The sequence below is a fragment of the Lupinus angustifolius genome, chromosome LG09 (assembly GCF_001865875.1).
Source record: "Lupinus angustifolius cultivar Tanjil chromosome LG09, LupAngTanjil_v1.0, whole genome shotgun sequence".
Lineage (NCBI taxonomy): Eukaryota > Viridiplantae > Streptophyta > Magnoliopsida > Fabales > Fabaceae > Lupinus > Lupinus angustifolius.
Window position 1 is genome coordinate 6,270,356 of NC_032017.1, and position 12,020 is coordinate 6,282,375.

General features: G+C 29.0%; 1 long non-coding RNA gene across 1 annotated transcript in view; it reads right to left on the minus strand.

Moving 5' to 3' along the window:
• The window catches only part of LOC109356415, a 24,403-nt gene continuing 15,938 nt past the window's right edge, over positions 3,556-12,020 (minus strand). The window contains exon 3 of the long non-coding RNA XR_002108719.1: positions 3,556-3,567. This is a non-coding gene — a long non-coding RNA (uncharacterized LOC109356415). The remainder of the gene's footprint in view (positions 3,568-12,020) is intronic.

The following is a 12,020-nucleotide window of genomic DNA, read 5'->3' on the forward strand; positions in this document are numbered from 1 at the left end:
AACAAACATTCCATGATCCCGGACAAATCATTCCAAAGTGATGTCGACCACATTTGTTGCACCACGGTGGAGAGTTCATTGGTTGGCCCTCAGGTGTAGTTGCAGTAGCACTCTTCAGTCCTTGAGAACTAGGTCCTCGATAGCCAATAGGTGGAGTGTATGGTTTCCTATTATCATAAAACATCTTCCCTTTTCCTCTTCCTTGCATCAAGTTCCGCTGAGGTCCAACATTTCTCTAGGAATTCATATTCCTCAAAGCAACATCCCTTGCCTTCATGCCATCTTCAAACATTCTACACTTGTTGACCAGGGTTGGAAAGTCATTGGTTTCTTGATGGCCGAACATCATCTTCAACTCAGGCTTCAAACCAATTTCAAACTTCGCACACTTTGATCTTCCATCAGCATCTAGATCATAATAAGGGCAATACTTAGCCAATTCCTCAAACTTGGCAGCATATTCCCCCACTGTCATGTGCCCTTGCTCTAATCGCAAAATTCTAGCTCCTTCTTCCTCGTAAGATCTGCAGGAAAATACTTTTGGAGAAACTTCCCCTTGAAAGCTTCCCAAGTAACTGCCTGTTCTTCTACCTCCATTTGTCACCTAGTATATTCCCACCAGTTCTCAGCCTCCTTAATCATCATATAGGAAGCATAAGTCACCTTTTGTGCATCATTGCAACCCATAGCTCGGAAGATCTTTTCCAGTTCTTGAATCCACTAAATGTACCACTAAATGTAACACCTCAATTGGTAAATGTAACACACCAATTGGGACATAGTAAGATATATAATTTCAAGGTACGATTTACTAGATAATATTCAAGATAAAAGAAACTTGTCAAAGAGGTTTTATGATTATTCCTAATCCTCATAGAATGTGTAGTAAGTAAAATCCCTAAGTATAGTAAACCATTGTCTCCCAGGATAATATTAGATATTGTCTTTTCCAATAAAATCACAAAATGTTAAAGTACCAAGAAAATGTGGATGTATCACCATCTAATCCTGCCAGAGCATAAGAGTACTAATCCAATTACACAAAATAAAACTAAAGGACTTCTAGAGTCATAGGTAAACTATACTACTTTAAATCTTCAACAAGCTACTCAGCTGCCCCACCTACAATTCATTTATATGTACAACCAAACAAACAACATTGAGGGAGTAAGACATTAAATCATGCAAAAGCGATGAAATGGATTTATAAAGAATCATAACATTAGAGCAACACAAATAATTGCAATGCTATAATTAGACAATATACACAACAATTATTATCTCTACTCATAACAATTATGCACAATGATGAATGATGTTAGTGTATAAGTTATTGAGGTGTATACACCACGATTAAGTAATCTCTCATGCTATGATCATGCAATTCCACCAACCAATCACCATCAATTGCCCGAAGGCCAAGACCCTAGTGGAAAACAACTGGGAGTACAGATTTCGTTAGCAACGGCAAGTAACAATATCTATGGTTCTCCATTACTTCTATCAGAAGTGCTTACGTGGTAAGCCCAATCCGTTTCATGAATCCTCTCTACCGATCATGAAATGCACAAGGGGGTGTCAAAAACTACTTAATTTGCATGTAGGACTATCCTGGTCATACAGTTTATAAGACCAGACCCTCATTGGATCATCCCACCTAAATAATCCCTCAAGGCTTCTTGACGAGTCATCGTCATTGCCACCCCTATCGAAATCCCAATGATATTGCTATCATCGTATCATTCCATTTTCTCCAACTCCAACTAAAAATGCAATGATGTATGCACACTGATCAAAGTTAGTACACTAAGTCTTTTTATCAATATTATCACAATTTCAATTTCCAATAACATCACCTAAGTTAGTGGTGTCAGCCCCAATGCAATTTTTAACATATAAATGTCCCCAGGACGACCTTAAGACATAACTTAGTGATCAAAATAAATGGGTAATGTCCCAAGGTCACTACACTTTCAATTGTTTGAATAGCCATAAGCTCTCAAGTATCTGCAATTAATTATCATTCACATTTGAATTTAATCATGATCACTATCACTATGATAAGTCAAACATAGACATTCAATACTAAATATAGTAGTCTAATAATAATATAAAGTCATATCAGTAAAATTCTGGTGTTACACTGGTGTATCAAACCTTGCTCTCCTCCTCCTTTATTCTAATAAAATTGTACGAATATGATGGATGGATACATCACTTCTGACTTTTGCCGATAAAAAAACATCACTTTTGACTTTTATTTATTTACTCTATATGAGAAAAATTAATATTGTTATGTATAAAAATTAAGTCAATCTTAAAAATCAGATGAATAATAGCGTCTTCTCTTAATTACTTTATTTTCTTTATCATAGGAATGCGTCTTTAAAATGCTTCACATTCCCAAAATTACTTGTCCATACCATTCTTTACATGCCTATGTTGAAAATCACTCCAATAGAAGTTGTGGATAAAATGGTGATGTTAAAAACAACGTGAACAAATTTTTATAAAACAAATACACTTTGAGGACCTTCTCTAAACCTCTCGCAAAGACAAAAGATATTCAGTTGTACAAATCTGAAATAAAGTGGATATTTTTTTATCGTAAGAAAATTTTCACTATAAGTTAGATAAAAAATTTAATTTTAAAGAGCTTCATTTTTTATGTTGAAAGACTTGCAATAAATGAGGATAGTCCATGAAACAAAGTGGATAACTTAATTACTGATGGCAACATGATGTAGTGGTTGTGTAAACCCACACCTACACCACAATTTATATACATGGTTAACAAACTAGTTTTCAATTTTAATTATATATTTATGTATTTTATGATAATCAATATATATAAAATAATTATTATAGGGTAATAATGCATTTGATAATTCATCACTATAGTTTAGTTGAAATAATAATAAATTGATCATATAATATTTATAATAATTAAACTTTGATCGATCTGTCATCTCTATATTTGCACTATCCATATGGATACCAATCACAACCACTTAATTACTGATGGCAATATGATGTAGTGGTTGTGCAAACCCACACCTACACCATAATTTATATACATGGTTAACAAACTAGTTTTCAATTTTGATTACATAATTATGAATTTTATAATAATCAATATATATAAAATAATTATTATATAGTAATAATGCATGTATTTAATAATTTATGACTATAGTTTAGTTGTAATAATAATAATTTGATCATATATAATCTGAAATTATTAAAAAAGTTATATATATATATATATGATATTCAATTAAAAAAATTATAATACTATTCTTTATGGACCTCTGTTGGAAATCGCTCTGATACAACTGGTGGATAGAAAGGTAACATTAAAAGTAATATGAACAACTTTTTATCTTTAAGGACCTTCACTAAACATCTTGCAATGACAAATGATACTCTAGAAATTTGAAATAAAGTGGATAATATTTATTAGAAGGAAAATTAAATATTTTAATTTTAAAGAGCTTCATTTTTGTTGTAGAAAGACTTGCACAGAATAACGACAATCCACATTAAAATTTTCTCTGCAACACCACTCTATTATGTCACTAGATTTAGAAAAATAGCACAATTTACCTTAGGTCACAGTTTTATAGTTGTGATTGTCTGAACGTTGCCTTTTGTTTAAGCCACAATTGTTTTTGACATATAACAATATTCTTTAAAAATTGTTGCCCTAATACATAATATGGGCAAGAGTGTCCAAGATCATTAACATCAATGACTTAGAACTATTTCCAATATTAAAAGTTGAAAGTTATAGTTTTTAGTCATTTAATATGACTTTATAATTTTGATGTTTTCTTACCTATTTTTTCTATCTGTTAACCCTATTTATAGATCAAACATGTTACGCTTACTAAATTATATATGATCTTGTTTTCATAAAAAAGTCTTTAATTTAATGATGCGTTTACAAATCAAGAAATAAGAAATATTTATTTTTAAATCCTTCATTATTTTGAAATGGTTTTAAAAGTAAGTTGTTTATTTTGAAACCAGATTCTATCCATAATTAGCAACTATCTAACCTTAAAATCTCAATTACTCATACTGTCTAACGTTTTCATAAAATATACTTCCCTCACCAATCAAAACTTAATAGTCAACTTCATTCTCTATCTTTTTTCATTTTATTTATTTATTTATTTTCTTTTACTTTTCTAATATAGAGATGACAAAATTAGTTATTCGCACCATTTACATTATCCTTAACATTCATAATTTTAATTTAATTATCTAGTAAATTTGAAAGCACTTTCTTAAATAATCACAAGTCTCATGAAAATTTAAATCTCAAAGTAAGTGGCATTACTTGCGGGGTATGATTTTCTTATATGAAAAATAAGTAATAAACTTTTACGTGTTTTAACTATCTTAATTATGTAAATCACTTTATGTGTCTTAGTTTAAGATATAGCTAAATAAGAACAAAAATATATTTATTATTATCTCTGATTCTATTTATAAGACATTTTTTTGTTAGTTTTATGTGAATTAAGAATTATGATTAATGCAGCTAATATCACAAAATTTATTAAAAATTAGATGTGTTTTCAAAATTATCTCCCACTAATATTACTCTTAATTTTCTGGCACAACTAAATGAATTAATGGTTTTATCTTTTCATCATATTACATAAAATTATAAAAATCTGAAAAGTAGATTAAAACTAAAACTTTGAAAGATGTTATAAAAATTATCCAACATAAAATATTTTATACCATCAGCATGTACACGGATAACAAATGAAATTATACTACTTTTATAATACATACTTTTTATTATTAATTAATAATCACGCCTTAATACAATCTAATTTCATCAACAAAAACTACTTTTATACTATGGTATTATTAATTAATAATTCAGTAACTTATTCACCATGACTGCCTCTAATCAACCATCAACCCACCCTTCTTGTACTAATCTAACTATGAAAATAACAAAATACCTAATTAGTATTATAATGAATTTTATTTATTAAACTTTTAATCCATGGAAATACTTTTAAACTATAAAAGACTTACACATTTGACAAACATTTATTATCTTTACTCATGATTATTATTAAATATATAATTTAGTTTAGTGTTCATTTGTCATTTTTTCAATTGTAACCAAATTGCACCTATTCACTTTGAAAAATTATTGAATAATGATCTATTCAAGAATTTAATTTTTGTGGACATGGGACTGTAAGTATTTTTTATACTATTAAAGTGTCATCCCATTATCTACCATTTATGTGCTAACTATTATTGACCAGTAAGTTATAGTAGTAAATGTTATAATGAATATATAAAATTTTACACTAACAATGCATAAATATTAAACATTATATATATATTTATAATAATTAAACTTAGAATTGAAATTCCTATTTCTTGTTTAAACCTTTTTTTTAAATTTCTCATAAACTTATCTAGCTGTAAGTATGTACTTAAATATTATATATTTTGAGAAAGAATTCTGATGTAAACAAAAATAAGACAATGGTTATTTATTGGAATAATTAAAGTAAGTCCCATTATAAAATGGGTGGCACTAAATACTTATATACTCTCAATTTATTTAGACATGATACTTTTACATATTGTAAAAAATCAAATATGAAATGCTCTTACTTAATTACCTTTTCTGTTACTAAATTTTAGTGTTTTATGTTATATACATGGTTCATAAAGTCAATAAATAATATAAAATGGAATAAATTTGATTCAAATATCTCAACTAATTTTTTGTATAGTGACTAATTAATTTCTTACAATAAATCTGAATCCAACTCCAATAAGTGATGAAAACAATCGGAAGATAAATTATTAAGAGAACAATGAATAGAGAGTAGTATATTGAAAAGTATACAATTAACAATATATTACAAGCATTTTTATGGATAGGATGAAAGGTGTGAGTGGAGGAGGTTGGGGTTCGACTCTCCCCACAATAAAAATACTAACATATTAACAAATGCTAATAAAAAAAGTTTTCCAAATACATGAAAATCGTGATCCTGTTTGATGTCCCTTAAATATTTTTATATAATTTAAGAATATGTATTATTAAAGAAATAAAATTGAGTATAAGAGTATATCTATATTTATTCGAAAGGCTAAAAGAAAACACCATACTTATCATTTATGTCTACTAGTTTTATTTTAATTTTATTTAAGTGTTAATTTTGTTTACACATTAATAAGAGATGATACAATGACAATATAAATATTTTTAAGCTATCGGTGCAAAAATATTAAAATTATTTTAATAATAGTGAAAATATTGGAAGGAAAATAAAAAAGAAAACATATCCAACAAAATAAATTTAATAGAATTTGTTATCCTATATAAGATCAACCATCCAACTCTATTTAAATTGTCCAACAAAATCCAACTTCTTCATTTCCTAAACTGAATATCAACTATTTTCATTTTCAAGTCATACATGGCTCGACACGTTACTTTATCTACCACCATTTTTTCCTTTCTTGTGCTTCTAATTTCCAACACAGGTAAGGCATCCATCATGCTTAACTCCATTATTTTGATTTTGACTTGACTTTATTATCTTCTAAATTAAAAAATTTGTTACTATCTTCCCGGCTACACCTAGCTATGCCTCAAAAGTGGAAGTGCAAAGCATCAAGATTGCATTAGCAATATTTTGCCTATGTTTTGATGAAGAGAAGAAGTTAATTTAAGCTTGAAGATGGCTCAACAATCAACATGCCGAGGGCTCAAGGGGTGTCTTATTAGACTTAGGTTATAATTCTTTATTATCTTTTTAGAAGTCTAAGATGCTTGCCATAGATATTGAGTCTAGGATAGGTAAACCTAGGTGTGAGTCTCACTAGACTTAATAAAGTAATTAATCCACTAAAATGAGACATCATCTAGAAATATATGATAATTAGGTTCTTGCATTTGAATACATTGATTTTGTACATTAAAGGTATTATATTTTGGAAATCATGTATTGCATGAGCATATATCATATAAGTAGTTTATCATTTAATCATGTATTAAAAATACACTGGTTAATCGATTAACCCCATGGCTTAATCGGTTAACGTGAGTGTTTTCTGCTGTTTCAACGGCATAACTGAAAAACCGTTCTTACAGGCAAAATTTGTTTTGTATAAATACTGGCTAATTGCAGAAACGACTAAGAGAAAAAAAAACATAGAGAAAAGAGATAGATCATCATTGTTAGAATCTATTAGAGAGTGTTGAATTAGGTGAAAGATTAGATCATGCTAAGGCTTTAGTTTTCATATTCATATTGCATGATTCTTTGAAAAGCTTTCTGGTATCATTCTTGTGTCTCTTGAAAAGAAAAAGAGATAGTTTTTTTATGATTGCATGTTTTCAGAAACCTAATGGATGAACATTCATATTAGACTAGGACGTCTTATGAGTTCTTGCTTAGGTTTTAGGCTTTGATCTTTATTGTAATATCCGAGTATGAAGTACTCATTCATAACTCAAAGCATTGTTATTCAAGGCTTGGGAAAATCCTAGCTGTAGTTAGGTAAGGTGTTCTTCACACAAAGACTTGAAGGTCTTGGATAAAGAGCGATACCTTGGCTAGGGCCGAATCGCAGTAAGAAAGGTTTTCTTGGAGGCGGTTTTGGGGAAGGTCAAACCAAGGATGACGAAGTTCTTTGGGTTCCAAGAAAGGAGCGTTTGAGTATTGTATTTGGAAACGTGTATGTAACGTACATTATGTTCTATAGTGAAGAAGGAAAATCTCCCAAATCAGAGGGGATGACTGTATGTAGTTTTGCAGTGGACAGCAAAACGAACCAGCATAAAATCCCTGCGCAATCTTTTCTATCCTTTTCTCTTTTATATTTCAAGATGTTTTAATGCGAGTTTGGATCTAATATTTTGCATGCTTGTTCCTTGTTATGTTCTTGTTAATCTTGCATAAAAGTATTTGTTGTATATCTGTTTGTGTGTTGGTTAATAACTGTGCAAATTATTGTTCTGATCATTCTAGTACTGTTACAGGTTAATCGATTATGAACCGTGCTTAATCGATTATGAACCGTGCTTAATCGATTAACTGGACATTTTTCAGCAAGTATGTAAAAACCCAAAAAGTGGAACTTGAGCTTCGCCACATCTCTTCAACCCCACTTCTTGACGTTTCCACTGATACCAATCAAAAAGTTTGTAATATATTTGTATTATGTGACAGGAGTAGCATGCATTATTTAATATCTATTTGTCTAAATATAGTTTTGGTTCCTATAATTTTTTGTCCTCATAAAAAATTAAATTAATTTCGCCAACTTTTGGTGATGTTTTTATTGTTTTTAATCAATACTGCACATTCACGTGTTATTTATCTAGTGAAGTTGTCATGTTTGTTTGTATTTCATTAACAATAAAAACACTTAATCTAACAATTTAATCTAATAGACTAAAAATATATATATATATTTTAAATGATGTAAAACCTAATCATGCATGTTTTGTATACCAAAAAAACCTAATCATTTTTTTAAGATCAGAAAAACCAAAATCATATTCAAGTTGTATTTTTTTATATTTATCCAAGCTATATATTTCATAACTTAATTTCCTTTTCATAATGGGTTATAGTTGTTCTTTATTGTTTAATTGAGTTATTGTTGTAGTGACAGAAGCATTTATACCTCCGGGGATAGCAAAAAGAATGTGAGTTTATTGACTATCGCTACCCAGTACCATCTGTAAGAAGCTCAAGCTGTGCTCGATATTGTGAATGTATCGGCTACACTGATGGGTTTTGCCGGGGAGTCTCCTTACATGCCAAGTGCTGGTGTATCAAACCTTGCTCTCCTCCTCCTTCATTCTAATAAAGTTTTACAGATATGATGGATGGATACATCACTTCTGACTTATGCCGATAAAAAAAAATATCACTTCTACTTTTATTTATTTACTCTATTTAAGAAAAATTAATAATGTTATGTATAAAAAATAAGTCAATCTTAAAAATCAGATGAATAATAGCGTCTTCTCCTAACTACGTTATTTTCTTTATCATAGGCATGCTGCTTTAAAATGCTTCACATTCCCACAATTACTTGTCCATACCATTCTTTACATGCCTATGTTGAAAATCACTCCAATAGAAGTTGTGGATAAAATGGTGATGTTAAAAACAACGTGAACAAATTTTTATAAAACAAATACACTTTGAGGACCTTCTCTAAACCTCTTGCAATGACAAAAGATATTCAGTTGTACAAATATGAAATAAAGTTGATATTTTTTTTATTGTAAGCAAATTTTCACTATCACTATCAATAACCATATGTTTACCAATCACAACTACTTAATTACTGATGGCAACATGATGTAGTGGTTGTGCAAACCCACACCTACACCACAATTTATATACTTGGTTAACAAACTAGTTTTCAATTTTAATTATATATTTATATATTTTATGATAATCAATATATATAAAATGATATATATATATATATATATATATATATATATATATATATATATATATATATATATATATATATATATATATATGATATTAAATTAAAAAATTTATAATACCATTCTTTACAGACCTCTGTTAAAAATCACTCTTATACAAATGGTGGATAAAAAGGTAACATGAACAACTTTTTATCTTTAAGGACCTTCACTAAACATCTTGCAATGACAAATGATACTGTAGAAATTTGAAATAAAGTGGATAATTTTTATTAGAAGGAAAATTAAATATTTTAATTTTAAAGAGCTTCATTTTTGTTGTTGAAAGACTTGCACAGAATAACGATAATCCACATTAAAATTTCCTCTACAACACCTGCCTAATATGTCATCAAATTTAGAAAATAGCCCTATTTACCTTAGGTCACAGTTTTATAGTTGTGATTGTCTGAACGTTGCCTTTTGTTTAGGCCACAATTGTTTTTGACATATAGCAATATTCTTTAAAAATCGTTGCCCTAATAATACTATGGGCAAGAGTTTCCGAGATCATTAACATCAATGGCTTAGAACTATTTCCAATATTAAAAGTTGAAAGTTATAGTCTTTAGTCATTTAATACGAATTTATAATTTTGATGTTTTCTTACCTATTTTTTATGGCTGTTACCCCTATTTATAGATTAAACATGTTCCGCTTACTAAATCATATATGATTTTATTTTCATAAAAAAGTTATTAATTTAATGATGCATTTACGAATCAAGAAATAAGAAATATTTATTGTTAAATCCTTCATTATTTTGAAATGGTTTTAAATGTAAGTTGTTTATTTTGAAACCAGATTCTATCCATAATTAGCAACTATCTAACCTTAAAATCTGGATTACGCATATTGTCTAACGTTTTCATAAAATATACTTCTCTCACCAATTAAAACTTAATAATCAACTTCATTCTCTATCTTTTTTCATTTTATTTATTTATTTTCTTTTACTTTTCTAATATAGAGATGACAAAATTAGTTATTCGCATCATTTACATTATCCTTAACATTCATAATTTTAATTTAATTATGTAGTAAATTTGAAAGCAGTTTCTTAAATAATCACAAGTCACATGAAAATTTAAATCTCAAAGTAAGTGGCATTACTTGCGGGGTATGATTTTCTTATATGAAAAATAAGTAATAAACTTTTACGTGTTTTAACTATCTTAATTATGTAAATCACTTTACGTGTCTTAGTTTAAGATATAGCTAAATAAGAACAAAAATATATTTATTATTATCTCTGATTCTATTTATAAGACATTTTTTTGTTAGTTTTATGTGAATTAAGAATTATGATTAATGCAGCTAATATCACAAAATTTATTAAAAATTAGATGTGTTTTCAAAATTATCTCCCACTAATATTACTCTTAATTTTCTGGCACAACTAAATAAATTAATGGTTTTATCTTTTCATCAAATTACATAAAATTTTAAAAATCTGAAAAGTAGATTAAAACTAAAACTTTGAAAGATGTTATAAAAATTATCCATCATAAAATATTTTATACCATCAGCATGTACACTGATAACAAATGAAATTATACTACTTTTATAATACATGTAACGCCCTGAAAATTACTCCATAAATATAATGCCCAAAAATGGGTATAAACATTTTTTCTGAATAATATAACGTAAACTTATCATCTTTATATTCGTGTCTTTTTCGGGACATCACTTTAAATAACATACATTGCGGAAAATAAAAAACCGTTACCTAATGGTAACCAAAAATAACACAATATAACTTTGAAAATACTTCACTTAATAACGGAAAATATATGTACGAAATACAAGGCGGAAGAAATATTCGCCCAAACTGAAATTACACAAAAGGCTGAGACATGCAACACATCAAAAAGTACCCTACACAGATCTAAGTCACAAGGGCTTGTGTAGGTGTACTGATCTCCCTCTATCCTCCATGCCCCCTCCTGGGACATTGAGAAGCAGTAACTCTGAATCCGCGCAGAACGATCAATCTGAATAAAATGCCATCCGAAGACAAACAGAAAGAAGAGGGAGTAAGACATCTAATGAATATTACTCATTGACGGCATTAAATTACACTGAATATCACATCGAGACATGCACGCATAATAAACACAATATATTTCACATATAAAAAAATGCACAATGATGAATGATGTTATAATCTCAAATTATGAGGATCAAAGTCCACAATCTCAATGTATGATGTTATGCTTGTTTCATCCATCCTTTCACCAATATCCTCCCAATATACTATTCAGAAATAACCAAGAGTACAGGTCCCATAACAAGCCAATTTGAATGCACCAATATTATTCTTCGCAAGGATATATGATCGATTTGTTCCGAAGAACTGTCCATTTCAGGACGGTGTCGAATCAAACACTTTCTGAGCATCTCTCTCATTGATCCTGATTGCAAAGAGGGGTTGTCAGAGATCATCTAGTTTGCGTTATGAGAACTGTCCCATCCAGCAGAATACCTCATCTAGGAATACAAG